This window comes from Callithrix jacchus, chromosome 10, assembly GCF_049354715.1.
Source record: "Callithrix jacchus isolate 240 chromosome 10, calJac240_pri, whole genome shotgun sequence".
NCBI lineage: Eukaryota > Metazoa > Chordata > Mammalia > Primates > Cebidae > Callithrix > Callithrix jacchus.
The window spans coordinates 124,236,466-124,264,165 of NC_133511.1; the positions used below are offsets into that span (position 1 = coordinate 124,236,466).

General features: G+C 41.1%; 1 protein-coding gene across 7 annotated transcripts in view; it reads left to right on the forward strand.

Annotated features, from left to right (window-relative positions):
* The window catches only part of KDM2A (lysine demethylase 2A), a 143,369-nt gene that overhangs the window by 36,855 nt on the left and 78,814 nt on the right, over nucleotides 1-27,700 (forward strand). For 2 of the 7 annotated variants that reach the window (XM_078341539.1, XM_054241117.2), the window contains exon 3: nucleotides 24,939-25,094. The exons of 3 other annotated variants lie outside the window; for them this stretch is intronic. The gene's annotated coding sequence lies outside the window, so the exon portion shown is untranslated. Of the gene's footprint in view, nucleotides 1-24,938; nucleotides 25,095-26,091; nucleotides 27,418-27,700 lie in introns of those variants that run through there. 2 more of the 7 variants (XM_078341538.1, XM_078341540.1) reach the window with 2 other exon arrangements.

The window sequence follows — 27,700 nt, forward strand, 5'->3', positions numbered from 1 at the left end:
ACGGTGCCTGGCCTCAAATCTTCAAAACTTGATATGAAAAGGATTAAAATAGCCCAATAATTTTTTACATTGATGACATATTGAAATGGTATTATTGTTATTTCTTATTTCTTTATGCGGACAGGGTTTCACTCTCTTGCCCCAGGCTGGAGTGTAGTGGCCTGATCTTAGTTTACTGCAGCCTTGAACTCGTGGGCTCAAGCAGTTCTTTCACCTCAACTTGCTGGGTAGCTAGGACTACAGGCATGCACCACCATACCTGGGTAATTTTTTTTATTTTTTGTAGAGACAGGGTTTCATTACTTACATAGCCCTGGACTGAAATGGCATTATTGATTACATTTGAAGTGATTTACTGGGTTGAATAAAATACATTATTAAAATTAATTTCCCACGGGTGCAGTGGCTCACACCTCTCATACCAGTATTTTGGGAGTCGGGGCAAGCAGATCGCTTAAGCCTGTGAGTTCAAGACCAGCCTGACCAACATACTGAAACCCCATGTCTACTAAAAATACCAAAAAATAACCAGGTGTGGTGATGTTCACCTATGGTCTCAGCTACTCAGGAGGCTGAGGTGGGAGGATCACTTGAGCCTAGGAGGTTGGAGTGAGTCGAGATTGCACCGCTGCACTGTAGCCTGGGTGATGGAGCGAGACCCTGTCTCAACGAAAAATTAATTTCCCTGGCCTGGGTACAGTGGCTCACACTTGTTATTCTAAGCATTTTGTGAGGCCGAGGTGGGAGGATTGCTTGAGGCCAGTAGTTCGAGACCAACCTAGACAACAGAGCGAGAGACCTCATCTCTACAAAAAATAAAATAAAGATTAGCTGGGCATGGTGGTGCACATCTGTAGTCCTTGCTACTTGCGAGGCTGAGGTGGGAAGATTGCTTGAGGCCATTAGTTCGAGACCAGCCTAGACAACAGAGCGAGAGACCTCATCTCTACAAAAAATAAAATAAAGATTAGCTGGGCATGGTGGTGCACATCTGTAGTCCTTGCTACTTGCGAGGCTGAGGTGGGAAGATTGCTTGAGCCTGGGAGGTCAAGGCTGCAGTGATCTGTGATCATGCCACTGCACTCTAGCTTCAGTGACAGAGCAAGACCGTTATCCCCCCCAAAAAAAATTCCTTAAAAAATTGTCTACTAGGAAATGTTAAATTATATATGTAGCTTACGTTTTATTTCTGCTAAGCTCCACTGTCCTGGAACAACCTGTACCAGGGTTAAGTACTTATTTTTTCTTGCTGTAGAATTTCATGTGGATCATTCCATAGATGTTTAATGATTTTAGTTCAGTAAGAATATTTAAATTAATTTTATAGAATCAGATTTTTTTTTTTTTTTGGTGAGGATCCTCTGCTTTTTAGCATCCTCTGCTCAGAAACAAAAGCATTTTTAACTTTATAAATCAGTGAGACTATAGGATTACAGTGCCAGATTGTGTGTGTGTGTGTGTGATTTTTCAGGAATTCCTCTTGTAGTGCTCATGGCATATCTTTTTGTTATTGAGACAGAGTCTCACTCTGTTGCCCTGGCTGGAGTGCAGTGGCGCAATGTCAGCTTACTGCAACCTTCGTCTCCTGGATTCAAGTGATTCACCCACCTCAGCCTCCTAAGTAGCTGGCATTACAGGCATGTGCCACTATACCTGGCTAATTTTTGTATTTTTAGTAGAGACAATGTTTCACTAAACATGTTGGTCAGGCTGGGACTACAGATGCGCGCCACCACACCTAGCTAATTTTTATATTTTAGTAGCGACGGGGTTTCACTATGTTGGCCAGGATAGTCTCTATCTCTTGCCTTCGTGATCTGCCTCCCTCGGCCTTCCAAAGTGCTGGCATTACAGGTGTGAGCCGTTGTACCCAGTCCACCTATTGTTTTAAGAGTCAGTCTCACCCTCTTGCCCAGGCTGGAATGTGAGCAGTGTCCTCACCATGGTTCATTGCAGCATCTAACTCCTGGGCTCAAGCGATCCCCCTATCTCTCACCCTCCTGAGTAGCTAGCTGGAGCTGTAGGCATGCACCACCTTGTCTGGCTAAGTTTTGAGTTGTTTTGGAGACAGGGTCTTGCTGTGTTGCACAAGCTGGTCTAGAACTCTTGACCTCAAATGACCCTTCTGTCTCAGCCTTCCAAGTTGCTGGGATCACAGGAGTGAGCCACTGCACTGGCTGGGTTTTCATTTTTTAGATGGCTTAAAAAAAAATCACAAGGGCTGGGTGCAGTGGCTTGCGCCTGTAATCCCAGCACTTTGGGAGGCCAAGACAGGCGGATAACCTGAGATCAGGAGTTTGAGACCAGCCTGACCAACATGGAGAAAATACTACTAAAAATACAAAATTAGCTGGAGGCAGTGGCCTGTAATCCCAGCTATTTAAGAGGCTGAGGCAGGAGAATCGCTTGAATCAGGGTGTCAGAGGTTGCAGTGAGTCAAGATTGCACCACTGCACTTCAGCCTGGTGACAGAGCGAGACTCCATTTCAAAAAAAAAAAAGAAAGAAAATATGAAATAGGAGCTTCAGTGCCCATAAATAAACTCACACTCATTCAACATGGTAGAGACTGTACAACTCACGAAATTTAAAATATTTACTCTCTGGCCCCTTTCAGTAAAAGTTGGCTAGTTTTGAATAGTCGTGTGTGTGTGTGTGTGTGTGTGTGTGTGTAATTGACCTTTTAAGCAGTAAACTTTATTTATTTATTTATTTATTTATTTATTTATTTATTTTGCAGAGTTTCACTCTTACTGCCCAGGCTGGAGTGCAGTGATGCGTAATTACACGCTTGTAATCCCAGCACTTTGGGAGGCCAAGGTGGTCGGATCACCGGAGGTCAGAAGTTCAAGACCAATCTGGCCAACATGGTGAAACCCTGTCTCTATTAAAAATACAAAAATTGGCTGGATGTGATGGTGCGTGCCTGTAATCTCAGCTACTCAGAAAGCTGAGGCAGGAGAATCATTTGAAACCTGGGAGGCGGAGGTTGCAATGAGCTGAGATCACACCACTGCACTCCAGCCTGGGCGACAGAGCAAGACTTCATCTCAAAAAAAGAAAATTGCATTAATGTTGTACATTTGTTACAACTTATTAACCCATAATGAGACATTATTAAAAGCTGTGGTGGGGTCATTTGAGCCTAGGAATTTGAGTTTAGCCTGGACAACCTAGTGATACCCCATCTCAAAAAGAAAGAAATGGATATGTTATTATTAACTATAACTATAACCTCATGTTTATAGTTGAAATTAGGTTTCACTGTGTTTTGCAGTTCTGAGTTTTGACAAATGTATCCACCATTACAGTATCATACAGAATAGTTACAGTATCATACAGAATAGCCTTAAAAATCTGTGCACTACTTATTCATTGCCTTTCTTTTCCCCCATACACGAGCAACTACTGATCTTTTTGTTGCCTATAGTTTTGCCTTTTCTAAAATGTCATACAGTTGGAATCATTCGGCCTTTTCAGACTGGGTTTTTTCACTTAGCAATATGCATTTATGGTTCCTCCGTGTCTCTTTGTGGCTACATATCTCGTTTCTTCGTATTGTTGAATAATATTACTTTGTATGGATGTGCCACATTTCATTTATTAATTTACCTAATGAAGGAAATCTTGGTTGCTTCCAAGTTTTGGCAATTATGTATAAAGCTGCTCTGAATATTTGTGTGTAGGTTTTTGTTTGAATATTAGTTTTGAGTTCATTTGAGTAAATACCAAGGAGCACAATCATTGTATTTTATGGTAAGTGTGTAAGAAACTGCCAAGCTGTCTTCCAAATTAGCTGTACCGTTTTGTATTCTCACCAGCAATGAATGAGAATTCTGGTTGCTTCACCTTGTCAGCATTTGGTATTGTGTTTTGAATTTTGACCATTTTAATAGGTGTGTAGTGGTATCTCATAGTTTTAATTTGCAACTCCCTAATGACATTTGATGTTGAGCATCATTTTTTTTTTCTTTTTTTGAAATACAGATGGGATCTCACTATGTTGCCAAGGCTGATCTTGAACTCAAGGGATCCTCTCATCTTGGCCTCCTAAAGTGCTGGGGTTATAGGCTTGAGCCACCGCCCCCATCCTGAGCATCTTTTCATATGCTTATTTGTCATCTGTATATCATCTCTGTTTAGATCTTTTGCCTACTGTTTTATTGGTTTTTTTTATTGTGATGTTTTAAAACTTCTTTGTATATTTTGAATACTGAGTCTTTATATAAAATACGTGTTTTGCACATTCTCCCAGTTAGTCGCTTGTCTTGTCATTCCTTTAATGGTATCTTTCACAGAGCAGAAGTTTTCAGTTTCATTGAAATCCAGTTTATTATTATTTTTTTCATGGATCATGGTTTTGGTATGGTATCTAAAAACCCATTACTGAACCCAAGGCAACTTAGGCTTTCTCCTGTTATCTTTTTTTTTTGAGACAGAGTTTCACTCTTGTTACCCAGGCTGGAGTGCAATGGCAGGATCTCGGCTCACCGCAACCTTCACCTCCTGGGTTCAAGCAATTCTCCTGCCTCAGCCTCCCGAGTAGCTGGGACTACAGGCGCACACTACCATGCCCAGCTGATTTTTGTATTTTTAGTAGAGATGGGGTTTCACCTTGTTGACCAGGATGGTCTCGATCTCTTGACCTCGTGATCCACCCGCCTCGGCCTCCCAAAGTGCTGGGATTACAGGCGTGAGCCACCATGCCTGGCTCTCCTGTTATCTTTTAGAAGTTTTATAGTTTTGTGATTTTCATTTAGGCCTGTGATCTTTTTTGAGTTAATTTTTCTGAAAGGCATAAGGTTAGTGTTTAGATTTATTTAGTTATTTTGCTTATGGATGTTCAGTTGTTCTAGCACCATTTGTTGAGAAGACCACTTTTCTACATCGAATTACCTTTGGTCCTGTGTCAGAGATAATTATCTGTAGTTACATGGGTGATACTGTCTTAAACCCTCCTTTCTGGATTGTCTGTTTTCTTGTTGTATAGATTAATTTGTTTTCCTAAGCTACATTCTTTGTAAACTGATAGTTGGGTCTAGAAGGTTAGATTCATCTTAAACATTTTGGCAAGGATGTTTCCTAGATGATTGAGCACTTCAAATTATATCATGTCAAGTGATTCTCCTGCCTCAGCCTCCCAAGTAGCTGAGATTACAGGTGTGCACTATTACACCCCGATAATTTTGTATTTTTAGTAGAGAAACACAATGATGTTTGATTGTCCCACTGGTGGTGATGGTAAAAACTGATTAAAGTGGTAACCTGAAGATTTTCCCATTGTAATGGCACATTTTGCCATTTGCAATTAGTAAATAATCTGTGGGGTCATAGTTTGGCCATGAACACATAAATATTTCAGTCAGTATTTGTCAGGCCATGTACTAGGTACTAGGAAGACAGTGGTTTAAAGAGATTTCTACTCTCACAGATGTTACCTTTTTTGCTCCAGATTTTGAAGACAGTAGTGGGAATAGATCTGTTTTTGGAGCAGAGAACATTTGTGTTTAGGGTATGTACATATCAGAAAACTAGAATCCACAAAAAAGTATATGCCAGTTAATACAGAATTGTCGCATGGGATGATGAAAAAATTTTGGAGATGGATAGTGGTATTGATTGCATAACAATATGAATGTATTTAATGCTGCTGAACTATATACTTAAATATGGCTAAAGTGGAAAACTGTGTCTCTATATTACCACACACACTAAAGTATATGCCGCTGTGATGGCATACCACTGAATTTAGCCCTGCCTCACTTCCTCTTCCCTGATAATTTTCATCAGGCTTCCTGTTGGTCTATTAGGACTCATTGGGAGAAAAACTCTTTCTGAGATAAAATTAAATAGTTCATTTCTGTTAGGAACAGGCAGTGATGTTATATTTCAACAATTGGCGTCAGTAGAGTTTGTCTTTGTAGCTTTAGGGATCATTATTGATGACTCTGGGTATCTTGGATTATACTCACTCTGTGGTGAAGCTTCAGCTGCTGTGTGCTTTTTCCATTTATTGCGGTTCACCAGATGCTGGCCTGCCTGCTATAATAGATTATAGCTGGAACCATTGTCTGAATGCTGTTTTGACCTAGTAAATCCTAGGTTCAGGTTGAGCGCAGTAACCTTAATGCCAGCAGGAAAGTGATTTTGTGACCAATTTGTTAGGGAGGAAGCCCTTCATTTAAGAAATAGATCTTTTGGGCTGGTCGTGGTGGCTCACTCCTGTAATCCCAGTGCTTTGGGAGGCTGAGGTTGGTGGATCATCTGAGATTAGAAGTTCAAGACCAGCCTGGCCAACATGGTGAAACCCTGTCTCTACTAAAAATACAAAATTAGCCAGGTGTAGTGGTACACATCTATAATCCCAGCTACTCGAGGCAGCAGAATCACTTGAACCCGGGAGGCATAGGTTGCAGTTAGCCGAGATTGCACCATTGCACTCCAGCCTAGGCAAAAAGAGGGAATGTTCCTCTAAAAAAAAAAAGAAAGAAAGAAATAGACCTTCTGATTAATAGCAAGAGGTGGCTAGACACCGAGACATGTGTTCGTAGACCCAGTTACTTGGGAAACTGAGGCCAGAGGATTGCTTGAACCCAGGAGTTCAAGTCCAATGTGGGAAACATAGCCAGAACTTGTCTCTAAAAATAAATCAGTAATGGAAAAAAATAGCAAGAGCTTTGTTTAGATGGAAGGAAAGAACACCTTTATTTGTGGCTGATGGAGCTTGGACTTCTCTTTTCTTTCCTTTTGCCTGAATTAACTGTGGACAAGGTGGTGGTAGAAAAGACTAGTGGCCAGGCACAGTAGCTCACACCTGTATTCCCTGCACTTTGGGAGGACAAGTCAGGAGGATCGCTTGAGGCTAGGAGTTTGAGGCTAGCTTGAACAACACAGTGTGATCCTGTGTCTATTAAAAAACATTTTATTGAGTCCAGGCGTGGTGGCTCATGCCTGTAATCCCAGCACTTTGGGAGACCAAGGCGGGGTGGATCATCTGAGGTCAGGAGTTTGAGACTAGCCTGACCAACATACTGAAACCCCGTCTCCACTAAAAACACAAAAAATTAGCTGGGGGTGGTGGTGGGCGCCTGTTATCCCAGCTACTTGGGATGCTGAGGCAGGACAATCACTTGAACCCGGGAGGTGGAGGTTGCGGTGAGCCAAGATCATGCCATTGCACTCCAGCCTGGGCAACAAGAGCGAGACTCTGTTTCAAAAAAACAAAAAACATTTTATTGAAACAAAAGAAAAAAACGAGACTTTAGTGATGGCTGTGATGACAGCATGATCACAGTAAACCGTGTCTTTTTCAATCTAAGAAATCGTATCCACCTGGTCACCTTTTAATTATCTTCACTTTGGAGAGTATCCAGTGCATCACAAATGTTTAGTTTTCAGTCTACAGATTACAGGTTGTATGCAAAGCTTTTGCTTATAAATTAGATGAGGAAAATTAGCATGTTGTAGTACAGTGTTTTTCACAATTTCTAACTGACCTGTAGCAGGAAATACATTTTGTATTACTACTTATTATATGCACAGATATCCGTAACTAACAAATGTTTCAGGAAATGTTATTTATTCATGCTGTGTTTTCTGATTTACTCTAACTTCATTTAAAAAATAGACACTATTATGACCTAAATTGACTTTTGTGACTCATGCTTTAAGATGGTCTGGAATAGTGATTCTCAACATGTGGTTGAGAATATACACAAGGATTCTTTTATTAGTGGCCTGTGAAGTCAAAACTATTTTCATAAAAATACTATTATTTGCCTTTTTTTGTTGTCATTCACTAATAAGTGTAGACTTTCCAGAAGTATAGTAGAGCTTTCGAGAACTATATCGTGTGATGTTCATGCTCTCGGGACTAATGGAACGTATATTTGTGTATTCTTTCTTTTCTTTTTTTTTTTCTTTCACCCCACTTCAGGGTGAGTATTCTTTACTTTTCTTCTTCTTCTTAGTATTCTTTACTTTCTGGAATTTCCTAAGGTAGTAGGTTTAATGTATAAATAGATGCTTTTGGCCTGGCATGGTGGCTGACGCCTGTAATCCCAGCACTTTTGGAGGCTGAGGCAGGCGGATCACAAGGTCAGGAGTTCGAGATCAGCCTGGTCGGTATGGTGAAACCCTGTCTCTACTTAAAATAGTGGTGGCATGCGCCTGTAGTCCCAGGTACTCAGGAGGCTGGGGCAGAAGAATGGCTTGAACCTGGGAGGCACAGGTTGTAGTGAGCTGAGATCACACCATTGCACTCCAGCCTGGGCGACAGAATGAGACTCTGTCTCACAAAAAAAAAAGGGGGGGCTTTTTCAGAGATTTAACTCAGTTTTCAGTATTTATATTATATCCTTAGTATCTGTCTTTGGTTATATCTGCTGTAATCTGTACCTCACTATAGACTGTACCTCACATGTTCTAGATTACAGTTCTGAGTCTTTACTACTGGTCTGATTCTTTGCTTTGCCTCTCAGAAATTTCCTTCCACTACTGAATAGGCTCCCTAACAAATACAATGATGGATAAATTATAGTTTGTTAAATCATTTTGGTTTATTTAGTAAATCTTCTGTTTCTCTTGGCTGTATGAAATTCTAGTGTAGTTGACATACTTTTCACCAGAGTTTCTCTTATTACATCCCAATCATACAAGAAAATCACAGCAATAGGTGCCAGATAATTCAGGTGAAGTTGATTTAATTCTTTTTGCCTGTAAATATATAATGGTTGCTTCTCCTGAAGCACCTACTGAGATTCACAGTATAGCAACACAGAAAAGTAGATATGATTTTTATTTCTTTCCAAAACAGGATCTTGCTCTTTTGCCCAGGCTAGAGTGTAGTGTGGTGTGATCATTGTTCACTGGAACCTCAAATTCCTGGGCTCAAGCAGTCTTTCCACCTCAGCTTCCCAAATAGCTGGGATTGTAGGCATATGCCACTTTGCCCAGCTAATTGAAAAAGTTTTTTAGAGATGCGGTCTGGCTTTGTGCCCAAGCTGGTGTCAAACTCCTGGCCTCAAATGATCCTCCTGCCCCAGCCTCCCAAAGTGTTGAGATTATATGCTTGAGCCAGCAAATGTGGCCATGAATTTTTTTTTTCTTGTTTTTTACATTCTTTTTTTTTTTTTTTTTTTAAAGACAGGGTTTCACCATGTTCGTCAGGCTGGTCTTGAACTCCCGACCTCAGGTGGTCCTCCCACCTTGGCCTCCAAAGTGCTTGGATTACAGGTGTGAGCCACCACACCCGGCCCCTTTTTTTCTTTTTTTTTTGAGACGTCGTCTTGCTCTGTCGCCCAGGCTGGAGTGTAATGGTACTCTTTCAGCTCACTGCAACCTTGGCCTCCCAAGTTCAAAGGATTCTCCTGTCTCAGTCTCCTGAGTAGCTGCGATTACAGGTTGCATACTACCACGACTGGCTAATTATTTTGTATTTTAGTAGAGACAGGTTTTACCATGTTGCCTAGGCTGGTCTCAAACTCCTGAGCTTAGGCAATCCACCAGCCTTGGCCTCCCAAAGTGCTAGGATTACAGGTGTGAGCTGCACTGGCCTATTGTTTTTTTTAAGTTAGTGATTGAACTGTATCCTACTTTTGTTAGTTATTCCTCTTCTCCTTTAGTTTGTTTTCAATCTTCTGCCTTAAGACTGATACCCAGAAGTGTGTTCTTGTTTTTTTTTTTTTTTATTTTTTTTTTTATTTTTTTTATTTATTTTTATTTTTTTTTTTTAGAAGTGTGTTCTTGTATAACTTCATTGCTACTCTGTCTTATAGCTCTACACTTTCGTATTCATGTTTGACCTTTCCTTAAAGCTCTCTCGAAGGATCAGCAGCTGTATAACCAAATCTACCACTTAGGGCAGGGACTTCTCAAATAATGTCTTACAGAGATGACCACTTCATATTAAATTGCTGGCAGGATACAGTTGTTGAATTTCATAAAATTTCATCTTAGGATTAGACATTTGATATGAGGAGATTTAGAGATGGAATCATAAAAAACTTAATCCCAAACAGTATGGACTTGGAAAATTCTATGACTTGGAATGTTAAAGAAGGACATTTAAAGCCTTTGGAGAAGAGGCAAGTATAACTTGTCTCTAGTCATATAGGCCATTCTTTTTGGGACATACAGTTGATTTCCAGTCCAATGTTGAATCGTGTTCAAAATCACAATTGCTGAGCCAGGCTCGGTGGCTCACACCTGTAATCCCAGCACTTTGGTGGGGCCAAGGCAGATAAATCATGAGGTCAAGAGATCTAGACCATCCTGACTAACATGGTGAAACCCTCGTCTCTACTAAACATACAAAAATTAGCCAGGTGCATGCCTGTAGTCTCAGCTACTTGGGCGGCTGAGGCAGGAGAATCGCTTGAACCCGGGAGGTGGAGGTTGCAGTGAGCTGAGATTGTGCCACTGCACTCCAGCCTGGCAACAGAGCAAGACTCCATCTCAAAAAAAAAAAAAAAATGCCAGTAACCAATCCAAAAAAAAAAAAAAAAACACAATTGCTGATAATTTTTGAGCGTGTGCTAGATACTTTACATCTTTTATTTAATCCTCATACAACCCCATGCAGTGGCTTCTGTTATTATTAGTTAAGTAGGTCAGACACAGTAAGAGGCTGAACTTAGGATTTGAACCCTAGAAACCTGGTCTGGACCCTGCCACTACTCTGTACAGTCTCTTGCCACGTTTGCATAGTATTTGTATATATGTTTTTATTCAAACATCACAGCCCTCCTGTGCATTAGGTGACATTCTTGACACTTTCACATGAGAAAATGGAAGCTTAGGGAATTTGAAGCTCAAAGTGGCAGTGCCTAGATCCAGACCCACTTCTGACCCTAATCCGCTCTTCTGATTATGCAGTTTTGCTAAACATAATAAATACAGGTTCATACCTGAAAGTGAATTTTTGATTTCGGATACGACAATTTTAGTTTGATTGAAGGTGATTTCCTAATGTTTTAGATGGGATACTTAAATCTGGAGAAATTTAGCAAAGATGTGATAATTAACTTACATTTTTAGTCTCTCTGGTGGCTTGAGTATAACTTTGGTTAAGTATTGATTTGGCTATAGGACTTTCTTTTGTTGTTGTTGTTTTATTTTACTTTACTTTTTAAATTTTTTTTATTTTTTAATTTTTTTCCCAAAAGATTTAGAAATGAGGTTATTTTTTGTAGAGGTGGGATATTTCTCTTTTACTCAGGCTTGTTCTTGAACTGCTAGTTTCAAGTGATCCTCTACCATGGCCTCCTAAAGCAGTAGGGTTGCAGGAATGAGCCATTATACTTAGCTGCTATTGGCCTTTTTAATTTTTTCTGGAGACAGAATCTCACTCTATCGCCGAGGCTGGAGTGCAGTGGTACGATCTCGACTCACTGCAACCTCCATCTCCCAGGATCAAGTGATTCTCCTGCCTCAGCCTCCCGAGTAGCTGGGACTGTTTTTTTTTTTTTTTTGTATTTTTAGTAGAGGCAGGGTTTCACCATATTAGCTGGTCTCAAACTCCTGACCTCAAGTGATCCATCCACCTTGGCCTCTCAAAGTGCTGGGATTACAGGCGTGAGCCACTACGCTGGGCCTGCTATTAGACTTTTGATGATGTGGGTCAGTTTACCACTCTTAGAGTAACTTTTCCAGCTAATTTCAGAAATGAAGACATGGTTTTCTCTGCTTTAACTTTAGTTGGTGTGGATGGGGTGACTGAACACATAGAAGAAAAGAGGTCTTGGCAGGACTATAATGTAATAGTGGTAGTGGATCGGGTAGGAATATATGTGTTTGAAGGGAGTGATTTAGGATACCAACTCTTGATCTTATGCCAGTTCCTTCTAAAGCTTCCACCCCTAGATGTGAAATTTCATAAATCTCAAGTTTGACAGTTTGAAATAGAGGTTATTTGTTGATTAAGAGGCTGACCTTTGTCTGTGAATCAAAACATTAATCACAGCTCCAGAGAGAAGGATCAGGTAGGAAAGCTTCCTGATGAGAGGAATGTAGCAAAGCTGGAAACAGGTGCATTTATCAAATATTTTCTGGTTTCAAGTGATTGCTTGGTATCTCCCTTGGTATCATCTCCCTTTAATTCACTTAAAGACTTAGGAGAAGCAGGCGTGTGTGACGAATTTTATGGGTTTTATCATTTACTGAGCAAAGGTCTACAGTTAGTGTTTTTTAAGATAAGTTGTCTTTTCAGGTTCATAGTACCTTTCTGGTCTGGCAAAAAGAATGGTCACTCTTACTTTCCCTTTAGATTTATGGTAAACTTTTAGAAACTTTTTCTTTTTCCATAAATTGTTCTTTGTGTAATAAATACTTTATTAATCCTTATCTTCTAGGAACTAAATTGGCATGACCAGTACCACGTATCATACTGATGACTTAGAGTTGCATCAGTTATAAAAAGTGGTGAAAAAACTAGGCATTATCTTTCTTTATTCTGTGTGTTTGTTGATATAGAAACAGATCAAGCAGTAAACAGAAGTAGTCACGGAGTATTTGTTTCTCAGTACGTGTTTCATTGGCTAATGAAAATCAAGTTAAAAAATCGGGTTGACTTTCAGGAGAAATAATATTATTCTTTTTTTTTTGAGACAGTCTTGCTTTATCGCCCAGCCTGGAGTGCAGTGGTGTAATCTCGGCTCACTGCAGCCTCCACCTCCTGAGTTCAAGTGATTCCAGGCCTCACCCTCCCAAGTAGCTGGGACTACAGGCACGTGCTACCATGCCCAGCTAATTTTCGTTTTAGTAGAGACGGGATTTTGCCACATTGATTGGGCTGGTCTTGAACTCCTGACCTTAAGTGATCCACCTGCCTTGATCTCCCAAAGTGCTGGGATTGCAGGAGTGAGCCACCACCCCTGGCTGAGAAACTGAATATTTCTGAGTTACATTATTGTTTCCATTTTTGGTGGGTAGTATTTGTATATGAGGGGAGAGTGGGGTTGCTTTAAAGATTATTTCTTGCTTGGCATGGTGGCATGGACCTGCAGTCCCCGTTACTTGAGAGACTAAGGCAGAAGGATCTTTTGAAGCAAGGAGTTCTGGGCTGTAATGCAGTATACTGACTCTGTGTGGTAGTACACACCTGTAATCCCAGCTACTCAGGAGTCCGAGGCAGGAGAATCACTTGAACCCTGGAGGTGAAGGTTGCTGTGAGCTGAGATTGCACTACTGTACTCCCTGCCTTGGCAAGAGCGAGACTCCATCTCAGAACAAAAAAACAAACTCCTGTGCTGATCAGTAGTGTGATTACACCTGTGAATAGCCACTGCACTCCAGCCTGAGCAACGTAGTGAGATCCTGTCTCTTAAAGTAGTATTTTAGATTATTTCTTAGTGATGAGGCCTTCTAAAATCCCCTTCTTTTCTGCTCTAGGAGGCAAATAATTAGAAAAAGCAAATATTTTATTTTCATTTTGAGTTATGATTTCATTTAGCTCAGGTTAATTTTAAAATGCCATATATTAAGAGTGCTCATTTTTAAAATTGTTTGGGGGCTATAAAAAGGAAGTGAAGATCTGGAATAGTGGGACAGAGGGAGAGTAAGGAATTATACATGTTTACTTCATAGTTACTTAAAAAAACACAACCCCATGTTGGCTTGGACACTCACAAATGCCATAACTTACCTACTTCTAGTTTCTTTGGTGGTTTGACTAGATTTTCTTTGGCGGGTACACTGAATACTACTTGCTTGTTGGTAGGAAGTTTATTGGCCAGATGTTAGTGGTTCACGCCTGTAATCCCAGCACTTTGGGAGGCTGAGGCCAGAGGATCACATGAAGTCAGGAGTTTGAAAACAGCCTGGTCAATATGGTGAAACCTCATCTCTACTAAAAATACAACAAAAATTCTCCAGGTGTGGTGGTGCACGCCTGTAATCTCAGCTACTCGGGAGGCTGAGGCATGAGAATCGCTTGAACCTGGGAGATGGAGGTTGCAATGAGCTGAGATCACACTGTTGCACTCCAGCTTGGGCAACAGAGTGAGGCTCTGCCTAAAAAAAAAAAAAGTTTAGTATCGTGAGTTACTGCTTTTGGTAGCACCCAAGGCAAAGAGTATGTACATATTCCAGTAAAAACCTTTGGAAAAACAGAAGAATGTGCTCAATTCAGATTGCTTCTCTTCAAGGTGATGTTGAGGTGACTTATCTTCATCTTGAATGGATAGCCACATTTTGTTGTTGTTGCAGAATTGTGATGATATTATAGTTAAATGCGTAGCAAGCATATGAGCGGTTGACTACACCTGATGTTGTGTAGGAAAGCAGGCAATGCCGGGAGAGATCTAGCACTTTTAACTCATTTCTTGGCTAGTTAGTTTTGTGGAGGGCATGTTTGTGGTCAGGATCATTATATATATGTAACTATTTGACACTATTCTTGAGGGAACTTTTTAGGGAATAGTTTACTTTTGTTTTATATGTTCATCTTCTCTTGAGCATTTTGCCTTCACTATCTTTTTTTTTTTCTTTAAAGGTTCTACTGACTAAATATTTTTTTTTATCAAGAGACTTAGGTATGCATGAGCTTCCTGCTGTTAAATTCTGTAGATGATGCCTTCTATTTATGGACTATACTATCTGGTTGTTGGAATTACTGCGATCTCCTAACATTTTTCTTATGTGGAAACTGTTCTGTGTGCTGTTCATCTTGTAGAAGTTGATCTAACTTTTTCCAGAATATATTTGAAGGCTGACCTTTCGATAAAAGAAAAGCAAGTTTTTCAGCCATGTTAATTTATCACTACATCTTCTTTGTAATATATTAGGCAGTTATGTTAAAACTAAACTTGTGTTCTTCCTTATTCTCTGTGCTCAGGCCACTTATCATTTAGGGGGAAAAAGAAAAAAAAAAAAAAACAAAAAAGGCCGGGCGCGGTGGCTCATGCCTGTAATCCCAGCACTTTGGAAGGCCGAGGTGGGTGAAGCACCTGCGGGCAGGAGTTCAAGACCAGCCTGGCCATCATGGTGAAACCCCATCTTATTTAAAAAAAAAAAAAAAAAAAAAAAAACACGTAGGGGGAAAACATTTCACATGGATCAAAAGATAAAAATTGGGGCCCAAGGCTTTGTCATTGTAAGGCAGTGATTCCAACTCTTTTTCTACTTCCTTAGGATATTCTCGTTAAAATCCCTCATGAGATATAATGAAAATTTTCAAACTTTGTAAACAAGTTTAATAATTTATTTCAGAGAAATGTTTTATTATTTATTTATTTATTTATTTATTTTTTTTGAGACGGAGTTTCGCTCTTGTTACCCAGGCTGGAGTGCAATGGTGCGATCTCGGCTCACCACAACCTCCGCCTCCTGGGTTCAGGCAATTCTTCTGCCTCAGCCTCCTGAGTAGCTGGGATTACAGGCACGCGCCACCATGCCCAGCTAATTTTTTGTATTTTTAGTAGAGACGGGGTTTCACCATGTTGACCAGGATGCTCTCGATCTCTTGACCTTGTGATCCACCCGCCTCGGCCTCCCAAAGTGCTGGGATTACAGGCGTGAGCCATCGCGCCCGGCCCAGAGAAATGTTTTATATACATATACATATACATATACATATACATATACATATACATATATATATGTATATGTATATACACACACACACACACACATATATATATGTATAATTAAGGAGATACTGGACTGAGCACAGTGACTCATGCCTTTAATCCCAGCACTTTGGGAGACCAAGGCAGGTGGATCACCTGAGGTTGGAAGTTCGAGACTATCCCAACCAACATGGAGAAATCCCATTTCTACTAAAAATACAAAATGAGCCAGATGCGGTGATGGGCACCTGTAATCCCGGCTACTCAGGAGGCTGAGACAGGAGAATCACTTGAACTTGGGAGGCGGCGGTTGCGGTGAGCCGTGATCACACCATTGCACTCCAGCCTGGGCAACAAGAGTGAAACTCCATCTCAGAAAAAAATAAGATTAAATAAATAAATAAATAAAAGGAGATACCGATAACTCTAGTAGGTGAAGAGAAACCAAAAAAAGGGTTTGAAGAGATCATTGCTATAGAGGAGCAACACAGTCTATCTATAGTCTTTGGAACTTGGTAGATGTCCAGTAAAGTTATATTGAATGAATCAGCATTTTTCTTACGTAACTTCTTACATGGAGCTTCCCCCAATCCCCCTGTGTTAATTGTTCTTCCTCCTGGGCTTCAATACCTGTCTTAATACATAGCACATTAGATTATAATACTATAATTTATTTACATATTTGTCATCCCCTACTGGCCAACAGTCTTCTGGAGTGCTAGGACTGTGTATTTTAATTTTTGTATGTGAATGTCGAGCTATTTTCCTTCCTTTCTTTTTTTTCTTTTCTTTCTTTTTTTTTTTTTTTGAGATGGAGTTTCTCTCTTGTTGCCCAGGCTGGAGTGCAGTTGTGCCATCTCAGCTCACTGCAACCTCTGCCTCCCACGTTCAAGTGATTCTCCTGCCTCAGCCTCCTGAGTAGCTGGGATTACAGGCACATGCCACCATGCCCAGCTAATCTTTTGTATTTTTAGTATAGATGGGGTTTTGCTGTGTTGGGCAGGCTGGTCTCGAACTCCTGACCTCAGATAATTCGCCTGCTTCAGCCTCCCAAAGCGCTGGGATTACAGGCATGAGCTACTGTACCCAGCCATGTCTGGCTATTTTTCTATATTCAGTATGGTCTTGTATGAATTATAGTGTACACATACACACGTACACAGGGTTGAGGGAAGACAGCAATGTCCCTCTTCCACATATGGCCCACTGTGTTACCTGGCAGCAGTGCTGGGTATTCAAAAGGTTGCAAAGAAAGAAAATGAGAGCAACAACATTTTGAAGTTGACTTTTTTTGGATATGTATGCATTTATATGTTGGGGGAGAACAGAATGAAAGCCTGAGCTGCTTCTTTTAAAGTTTATTTATTTAAGTACATATTAAGGCTATGAAGTGGGGATTTGGTATATGTTGCAGAGTTTCATATTTAATCCATGTAGTTTTACATAACTTTACAAAACAATGCCCCAAATATATATATTTTTAAAATGTTATCAGCTGGGCACAGTGGCTAACGCCTGTAATCCCCAGCACCTTGGGAGGCTGAGGCAGGCGGATCACAACGTCAGGAGTTTGAGACCATCATGGTCAACATGGTGAAACCCCATCTCTACTAAAAATACAAAAAATTAGCCGAGCATGGTGGTGCACGCCTGTAGTCCCACTACTCGGGAGGCTGAGGCAAGAGAAGTGCTTGAAGCCAGGAGGCGGAGGTTGCAGTGAGCCAAGATCATGCCAATGCACTCTAGCCTGGGCGACAGTGTACGACTCTGTCTCCAAAAAAAAAAAAGGGGGTATCACAGTGTGAGACATAATTCTAGTTGTCACTTGGTTCCTTCCTCCCTCCCTCCTCTGTCACCAGGCTGGAGTGCAGTGGCACGATCTTGGCTCACTGCAACCTCCGCCTCCCGGGTTCAAGCGATTCTCCTGCCTCACCCTCCTGAGTAGTTGGGACTACAGGCATGTGCCACCACGCCTGGCTAATTTTTATATTTTTAGTAGAGATGGGGTTTTACCATGTTGATTAGGCTGACCATGTAGTCAGGCTGGTCTTAAACTGCCTCTGCCTCCCAAAGTGTTGGGATTATAGAAGTGAGCCACTGTGCCTGGCCTGCCTCCCTCCCTCCCTTCCTTTCCTTTTCTTCTCCTCTCCCTCCCCCTCCCTTCCCCTCCCCCTTCTCTCCCTCTCCCTCCATCCCTTCCCCCTCCCCTCCCCCTTCCCCTCCCCATTCTTCCCCTCTCCCCTTCTCCCCTCCCCTTTCCCTTCCCCTTTCCCCTTTCCCTTGTCTCCTTTCCCTAGGGTCTCACTCCTGTTGCCTAGTCTAAAGTGCGGTGGAGTGATCATGGCTCTCCACAGCCCAGGCTCAGGTGATCATCCCACCTCAGTACCCTGAGAGCCAGGACCACAGGCACCTGCCACCATGCTAGCTAATATTTTGCATTTTTAGTAGAGATGGGGTTTCACCTTGTTGCCCATGCTGGTCTTGATTTCCTGGACTCAAGTGAACCACACATCTCAGCCTCCTAAGTTTTAGAATTATGGGCATGAGCCCCTGCACCTAGAGGTTACTTGGTTTCTTATGCCATCACCAGCAAGAGGCTATTGTAATTAAAAGTTCACTGAAAAGCAGTGGAGTAATATAGATTGGAATTTTTTGTTCCTTAGAGAAAATAGGAGATGAGAAATTATTCTTGATGGAAAATATTGGCCAACTGGACAAAGTGGCTCATGTCTATAATCCCAGCATTTTAGGAGGCCAAGGCGGGTGGGATCACCTAAGTCAGGAGTTCCAGACCAGCCTGGCCAACATAGGGAAACCCTGTGTCTACTAAAAATATCCAAATTAGCCAGGTGTGGTTGGGCATGGGGTGGGGGCTGTAATCCCAGCTGCTGGGGAGGCTGAGGCAGGAGAATCACTTGAACCCAGGAGGCAGAGATTGCAATGAGCCGAGATCATGCCACTACACTCCAGGTTGGGAACAGAGCAAGACTCCATCTCAAAAAAAAAAAAAAAAAAGCCAACCTCATCTTTTTAGAAGATCTATAATAAATTATAATTACAAATATAGGAAGCTAGAGCATATTTTCATAGCATACACACAATAAATGTACTGAGTTCAAACACTTTGTGATACAAAATGCTGATTAGAAATAGCAGTGTTTTCATTTTTGCCAGAGTAGTTCAACGACCAGTTGTCAAAGAAAAGCTAGAATTAGAAACCAGGAATGGTGGAATATTAGATAAACAATGGTATAGCTAGAAATGTGGTATCCCTTAGCAAATATCAGAAATCTCTCACTCCAGGGAAGATCCTTTGCTAATCCTTTACCTACGAAGCATGTTTTTCTCCTTTGTTGCTAACTGGTCCCACCACTGCACCTTCTCTCTGCCAGACCCATTTAAGCTGTCTGAGGTCGTCTTTGACAGTTTCTTCCAGTTGCCTTAAAAGACTGGTCTGGTTGAAGTCTCAACCTAAGTGGATTTTTGTAGTATAGAGTAGTGGTTAGGAATGTCACCTCTAGAACCAAAGTGCCTGGGTTCAGATCCCAGCCACACCAATTACTAGCTTTGTAACTTGGACAGGGTGCTTCTGTCTTTCAATTCTTTGTTTGTAAAGAGAGTATTAATATCTCATAGGGCTGTTGGATTTAAATAGATCAATACATGCATAGTGCTTGTTACAGTACCTGGCAATGGTAGGTACTCAAACACTTTGACTTCTTTGTGCCTCTTAGAATGGTAATTGCTTAGTTAAGCTGTCCAGAAAAAATAGCCTTTAACATCTGGTTGATTGAGATTTGCGATACCTAGAAGTTCAACTTTTTTGATGGTGGAATTAGGGGGTGGGTTGTGGGAGGTTGAATGGAAGATGTGGAAGGCCCTAGGAGAGTTCCCTGCCAACCCCACCACCAGGTCTCCCTCAGTGTTCCTAGTCAGGACGGTGGGGTGGCTGAGTCTGAAATCAGATATTCTCTGAATTGCTAGAGAAACAGATCAGAAGGACAGGTATATAGCAAATTTTCAACATATAATATAAATAGGAATGAGATTGAAATGATCTGAGTTGGAATCAGAGTGTAGAGGACTTTATTTTGAACACAGTGGGACCTTAAGTTGTTTACTTCCAAGGGAAAGTTGAGATCTGAGAGGTTAAATGATTTATTAAATTACCTACAGTTGCACAGCAAAGTAATAGTAGAAGCCACATTAGATATATTTTCCCTTTAGACACATTTTCTTTTTTGTTGTTTTTCTGCTATTAACCCAAAAAGGTTAACTTGGGTCAGTTTTACCTTTGTGTTCATCTGTAAAATAAATCCATCATTCATCCTAATTCTTTTTTTTTTTTTTTTTTTTTGGAGACAGAGTTTCACTGTTGTTACCCAAACTGGAGTGCAATGGCACGATCTCGACTTAGCGAAACCTCCGCCTCCTGGGTTCAAGCAATTCTCCTGCTTTCAGCCTCCCGAGTAGCGGGGACTACAGGCGCGCACCACCATGCCCAGCTAATTTTTGTATTTTTAGTAGAGATGGGATTTCACCTTGTTGACCAGGATGGTCTCGATCTCTTGACCTCGTGATCCACCCACCTCGGCCTCCCAAAGTGCTGGGATTAGAGGTGTCAGCTACCATGCCTGACCATTTTAAAATTTAATTTTTATTTTTTGTAGAGACAGAGCCTCACTATGTTGCCCAGGCTTGTCTTTAACACCTGGCCTCAAGTGGTCTTCTCACCTCAGCCACCCAGTGTTGAGATTACAGGCATGAGCCGCTGCACTTGGTTTTGCAGGAAATTTTTGAATTTTGATGAAATAGCATTCAGCTGTTTTTTTTCTTGATCATCCTGGGATCAAATAATCCTCTCATATCAGCCTCCTGAGTAGCTGGGGACTATAGGCATGTGCCACCATGCCCAGCTAATTAAAAAAAAAATTGTGTAAATACAGGGTCCTGCTATGTTGCCCAAGCCGGCCTCAAGCATTTCTCCTACCTCTGCCTTCCAAAGAGGTGGAATTTCAGGTGTGAGCCACCACACGCTGTATAGGGAGGATTTTTTGAAAATGATACTATATTGGGCAGCACAGATCCAGATGATCATGTAGTTTTTCTCCTTTAATGTGTTTAGGTGGTGAATTATAGATGGAGCTGAAATTCTTATAACAAGCTGCTTTTGCATTCCTGGCATATTATACTAGTTAATTAAATAGAGTACCTGTTTTTTTGTTTATTTGTTTGTTTAATGGCTGTGGAAATTGTCTAGAAAGATTGTGCTTTCTAAAAAAGTTTTTAAACAAGTGTGCCTTCAAGTGTGCCTTCTCTTGGTCTACATCAGCCCTTATTCTCATATTATAAAAATGCATAGCTCTTCTTAAATATATGCATCGCGGCCTGGTGTGGTGGCTCACACCTGTAATCCCAGCATTTTGGGAGGCCAAGGTGAGTGAATCACCTGAGGTCAGGAGTTCAAGACCAGTCTGACCAACATGGTGAAACCTCGACTCTACTAAAAATGTAAAATTAGCCGGGCATGGTGGCACATGCCTGTAATCCCAGCTCTTGGGAGGCTAAGGCAGGAGAGTCCCTTGAACCTGGGAGGCAGTTGTTGCAGTGAGCCGAGATCACACTGTTTCACTCCAGCCTGGACAACAAAAGTGAAATTCTGTCTCAAAAAAAAAAAAATTATATATATATAGCATTACCTTTTATTCTTTTTCAAACTGCCTATTTATGGCTGAGCACAGTGGCAAATGCCTGTAATTCATGCAGTTTGGGAAGCTGAGGCAGGCAGATCAGCTAAGTTTGGGAGTTAGAAATCAGCCTGGCCAACATGGTGAGACCCGGTCTTTACTAAAAATACAAAAATTAGGCCTGTAATCTCAGCACTTTGGGAGGCCAAAGGGTAGGTGGATCACTTGAGGTCAGAAGTTCAAGACCAGCCTGGCCAACATGGTGGAACCCCATCTCTACTAAAAATACAAAAATTAGCCGGGTATTGTGGCTGGTGCCTGTAATCCCAGCTACTCCAGAGGCTGAGGCAGGAGAATCACTTGAACCTGGCAGGCGGAGGTTGCAGTGAGCTGAGATCACACCATTGCACTCCAGCCTGAGCAACAGAGTGAGACCCAGTCTCAAAAAAAAAAAAAAAAAAGGCCAAGCGCAGTGGCTCACACTTGTAATCCCAACATTTTGGGAGGCTGAGGCGGGTGGATCATGAGGTCAAGAGATTGAGACCATTCTAGCCAACATGGTGAAGCCCCGTCTACTAAAATACAAAAAAATTAGCCGGGCATGATGGCACATGCCTCTAGTCCCAGCTGCTCGGGAGGCTAAGGCAGGGGAATCGTTTGAACTCGGGAGGTTGAGGCTGCAGTGAGTCGAGATTGCACCACTGTACTCCAGCCTGGCGACAGAGCGAGATTCCATCTCAAAAAAAAAAAAAAAAAAAAAAAGGGCCAGGCATGATGGGACACACCTGTAATCCCAGGTGTTCGGGAGGCTGAGGCACGAGAATTGCTTGAACCCAGGAGGCAGAGGTTTCAGTCAGCTGATATCATGCCATTGTACTCCAGCCTGGGTGACAGGATGAGACAGCGTCTCAAAAAAAAAAACAAAACAACAACAAATTGCCAATTTTTTACTACTACTATTATTATTACATAATGACTGAATATTTTTAAGTTGCTCAGACTGTAGTGCAGTAGCTATTCATAGTATACTACAGCCTCCAACTCCTGGGCTCAAGCGTTTCTCTTGCCTCATCCTGAATAGCTGGGTCTGCAAGTGCATGCCACTCTGCCTGGCTTGCCATTTATTTTTTGAGACAAAATTTATGTACCATGGAATTTACTTTTTTGAAAGTATGCAGTTCAGTGGTTTTTAGTATATTCATAAAGTTATGCAAACATCAGTCATCACTATCTAATTTCAGATCACTTTCATTACCCCAAAGAAACCCAGTACACATTTAGCATTTATTGCCCATCTCCCTTCCTCCTGGCTCCTGGCAACCACTGATCTACTTTCTGTATCTGTGAATATACTTATTCTGGGTATTTCATATAAATGGAATCATATAACGTGGCCTTTTGTGACTGTCTTTTTCACTAAGCATGGTGTTTTTGGTTGGAGTAGCATTTATCAGTAATTCATTCCCCTTTGTTGCTAAACACTCCACTGTGTGAATAGACTACATTTTATTTATTCATTCATCAGTTGATGGATTTTTGGGTGCTTTCTACCTTTTGGTTATTTATTTATTTTTTGCACATACTTATTTTCCATACCTTTTGGTTATTATAATTATGTTACTGTGAACGTTTATGTGCAAGTTTTTGTTTAGATGTATGTTTTCCTTCTCTTGGGTAGAGACCCAGGAGTGGAAATTGCTGGGTCATATGGCAATTTTATGTTTAAACAATCTGAGAAACTGCCAGATTATTTTCCAAAGGTATTGCTGTGCTATTTTGCATTCTCAACAGCAGCAAATGAGGGTTCCACTTTCTCTACCTCCTCACCAGCACTTATCTGACTATTAGGTATGAAGTGGTATCTTATTATGGTGTTGATTTGCATTTCTTTAATTACTAATGAGGTTGAAAAAATTATAATATTTTATATACTTATTGATCAGTGTTCTTTCAGAAATAGCTATTCAGATCTTTTGCCCATTTTTAAATTGTCCATTTTTTGGTCCTTTCTATTATTGAGGTATAAAAGTTCTTTCAATATTTTGTAGATTCTGGGTCCTTATTAGATATATGATTTGCAAATGGGAGAAAATCCTATTGTATAGATTATCTTTTTACTTTCTTGACAGTGTGTTTTGTAGCATAAAAGGTTTAAGGAAGTCAAAGTTAAATTGTGCTTTTGGAGTCATGTCTAAGAAACCGTGGCATAGGCCAGGCACAGTGGGATACACCTGTAATCCTAGTGCTTTGGGAGGCTCAGGGTGGAGGATTGCTTTAGGCCAGGAGTTCAAGACCAGCCTGAGCAACATAGTGAGACCTCCCCCTCCCCCAAAATAATTAGCCATGCATAGTGACAGGGGCTTGTAGTCCTTGCTCCTTGGGAGTTTGAGGAAGGAGGATTGCTTGAGCCCAGAAGTTTGAGGCTGCAGTGAACTATGATTGTATAACTATACTGCAGCCTGGGCAACAGAGTAAGATCCTGTCTCTTAAACAAAAATCCCAGTACTTTGGGAGGCCGAGGCAGGTGGATCACTTGAGGTCAGGAGTTCCAGACCAGCCTGGCCAACATGGCAAAATTTTTTTCTACCAAAAAATACAAAAATTAGCCAGTGGCACATGCCTGTATAGTCCCAGCTACTTGGGAGGCTGAGGCAGGAGAATTGCTTGAACCTAGGAGGCAGAGGTTGCAGTAAGCTGAGATCATGTCACTGTAGTCCAGCCAGGGCTATAGTGAGACCCTGTATCAAAAAAAAAAAAAAGGAAAGAAAGAATATAAAACCATTGCGTAATCAAAAATCATGAATATTTATAACATAAAACCTTCTAAGAGTTTTTTAGTTTTAGATCCTTCATTTAAACTTTTCATTCATCTTAAATTAATTTGTGTGTGTGTGGTTTGAGGTGGAGGTCCACTTTCATTCTTTGACATGTTCATATCTGGTTGTCCCAGCACAGTTTCTTAAAAATACTTTTGCCATTAAATTGTCTTGGCATGCTTTTTTTAAAATTTCCTTTTTCTTTTTTTGAGATGGAGTCTTGCTCTGTCGCCTAGGCTGGAGTGCAGTGGCACGATCTTGGCTCACAGCAACCTCCGCCTCCTGGATTCAAGCAATTCTCCTGCCTCAGCCTTCCGAGTAGCTGGCATTACAGACATGTGCCACCATGCCTAGCTAATTTTTGTATATTTAGTAGAGATGGGGTTTCACCATGTTGGCTAGGCTGGTCTTGAACTCCTCATCTCAAGTGATCTGCCTGCCTAGGCCTCCCAAAGTGCTGAGATGACAGGCATGAGCAGCACTCCTGGCCTTGGAGTGCTTGTTGAAAATCAATTGACCATAAGTATAAGAGTTCATGTCTGGATTCTCCTTTCTATTCTATCTGTACATCAGTCTTTAAACACCAGTACCACACAGTCTTCATTACTATAGTTTTATAGCAAGTTTTTTTTTTTTTGGAGACAGGATCTCACTCTGTTACTCAGCCTGAGTTCAATGGCGTGAACACGGCTCACAGCAACCTCAGTCACCTGGGCTCAAGCCGTCTTCCTACCTGAGCCTCCTGAGGAGTTGGGATTGCAAGCACACACCAGCATGCCTGGCTAATACTTTATTTTTTGTAGAGCCAGGGGCTGGTCTTGAACTCCTTGACTCAAGTGATCTTCTCAGCTTTCTTTTGTTCTCTTTAAGGATTGTTTTGGCTATTCTGGTTTCCTGGTATTTCCATATGCATTTTAAGATCATCTTGCTAATTTCTGCCAAAAAAAAAGAAAAAGAAAAAAAAAAAAGCTGTGATTCGGTGAAACCTCACTCTACTAAAACTACAAAAAAAAAGCTGTGATTTTGGTAAGAATTGCTTTGAATTTGAAGATCAGTTGGAGAGTATTTTATCATTTTAATAATGCCTTTCAGTTCATGAACACGGGACATTTTTCCATTTAGCTATCATTTAATTTATTTGAACAATGCTTTGTAATTTTCTGGTATATAAGTCTTGTACTTGTTAAATTTATTTCTTAGTTTTTTTATGCTATTGTAAATGGATTTTTAAAAAAATAATATTTGGATTTTTCATTGCTAGTGTATAGAAATGGAACTGATTTTATTAGCTCTTACAGTTTTGTGTATTTCTTGTAGTTTTCTGTGTACAAGATCATGTCATTTGTGAATAGAGGTAGTTTTACTTCTTTCTTTCCAAACTTTTCTTTTTCTTGCCTAATTGCCCTAGCTAGAAACTTAATACAGTGTTGATTAGAAATGGGGAACAAACATATCTTTGTCTTGTTCCTAATCTTAGGGGGAGAGCTTTCAGTCTTTCGCCATTACGTATGTTTTCTTTCCTTGTTTTTTTTTTTTTTTGAGACAGAGTGAGACCCCCATCTCAAAATAGAAAAAACAAAAATGATGCAATATTATAGGTGTAACGTCACGCATGGGTTTTTATTTTTATTTTGAGACAACGTCTCACCCTGTCACACAGGCTAGAGTGCAGTGGCGCTGTAACAATTCACTGCAGCCTCGACCTCCCAGGGCTCAGGTAACCTCCCACCACAGTTTTTGCTTATCTGTTTGTTTGTTTTTTGAGACTGAATCTGGCTTCATTGCTCAGGCTGGAGTGCAGTGGTGCAGTCTTGGTTTACTGCAACCTCCGCCTCCGGGGTTCAAGCAATTCTCCTGTCTCAGCCTCCTGAGTAGCTAGGACTACAGGCCCCTGCCACCACTTGAGGCTAATTTTTGTATTTTTAGCAGAGATGGGATTTCACCTTGTTGTTCAGGCTGGTCTTGAGCTCATGGCCTCAGGTAATCCACCTGCCTCAGCCTCCCAAAGTGCTGGGATTATGGGGCTTGTGTGAGTCGCTCTGCCCGGCCCAGTTTTTTTTGTTTTGTTTTTGTTTTTTTTGATACAGAGTCTCACTCAGTCACCCAGACTGGAGTACAGTGGTTCCCTCTCAGTCACTTCAGCCTTCATCTCCTGGTTTCAAGCGATTCTTCTGCCTCAGCTCCCAAGTGTCTGGGATTACTGTCGCCTTCCACCATGCTTTCTACCTCTCCTGGCTCCTTATTTAGTTAGTTATTTTGAGACAGAGTTTCACTCTTGCCCAGGCTGAAATGCAATGGCACAATGTATCCGCCTCCCAGGTTCAAGTGATTCTCCTGCCTCAGCCTCCCAGGTAGTTGAGATTACAGGCATGCGGCACCGTACCTGGCTAATTTTGTATTTTTAGTAGAGACAGGGTTTCTCCATGTTTGTCAGGCTGATCTCAAACTCCCGACATCAGGTGATCTGCCCATCTCGACCTTTCAAAGTGCTAGGTGGGAGCCACTGCTCCAGCCTAACTTTTTGTTTTTAGTTTTTAGTAGAGAAGTGGTTTCTGTATTGGCCAGGCTGGTTTGGAGCTCCTGACTGCAATGATCAACCTGTGTTGGCCTCCCCATGTGCTGGGATTATAGGTGTGAGCCGCTATGCCCACTCAGTTTTTGTATTTTTAATAGAGACAGGTTTTGACATGAACTAGGTTGGTCTCTAATTCCTGGGCTCAAGTGATTCACCTGAGCTAGTCTCCCAAAGTGCTAGGATTACAGGTATGAGCCTGTAATCCTAGGACTGCACCCAACCCGGTTTTATTTTTATTATTTTTATTTTTATTTAGTTATTTTGAGACAAGTTTTGGTTCTGCTGCCCAGACAGGAGTGCAGCAGCTCCATATGCTAAAAATATTTTGAATGATGATGGCATTGTTGGTGTCAGTGAAGTCTTTCAAAATTAAACCTTCTTTTGGCTTTTGAACTGTGATTTGTGGCAGCCAAGTTACTAGGTAAGAGAGTGTTCTAAGGTTTTTTTACTAAGTATGGAAAATATACCAGATTTCCCCTTTGTGTTTTTGCCTAAAACTGATGAGTTGAATCTTGCTTTCCTCTAGTGTGTAATAGATTTGTTTCTTTTGTTTTTTATGACTTATTTCTGCCCTTTCACAGACTTCTACTTCCTAAGAGACCTTTCTCCAGTGTCTCATTTTCTTATGTGTTTCTGTAACTTCAGGTGCTACATAATCTGTTCTAGACCATCAATATTTAGCTTTAAATTCCAGATTTGGTTGTTCTTAGCACAAATAAAGGTAGGGTGACTTTACCCTTACCACTACCACTGGCACATCCAATTGCCTGTTGGGTATGTATTCGAGAAATTTCGACAAATTTTAACACTGGCTAAAGTAAAATACAGTCATGCATTACTCAACAGTGGGGATATATTCTAAGAAGTGTATAGTTAGGGAGTTTCATAATTATATTAACAATATAGAGTGTACTTACACAAACCTGGGTGGCATAGTCTACTACACCCCTAGGTTATATGGTATAGCCTATAGCTCCTAGGCTACAAATCTGTACAGCATGTTATTGTACTGAATACTATAGGCAGTTATAACATGGTGGTAAATATTTTTGTATCC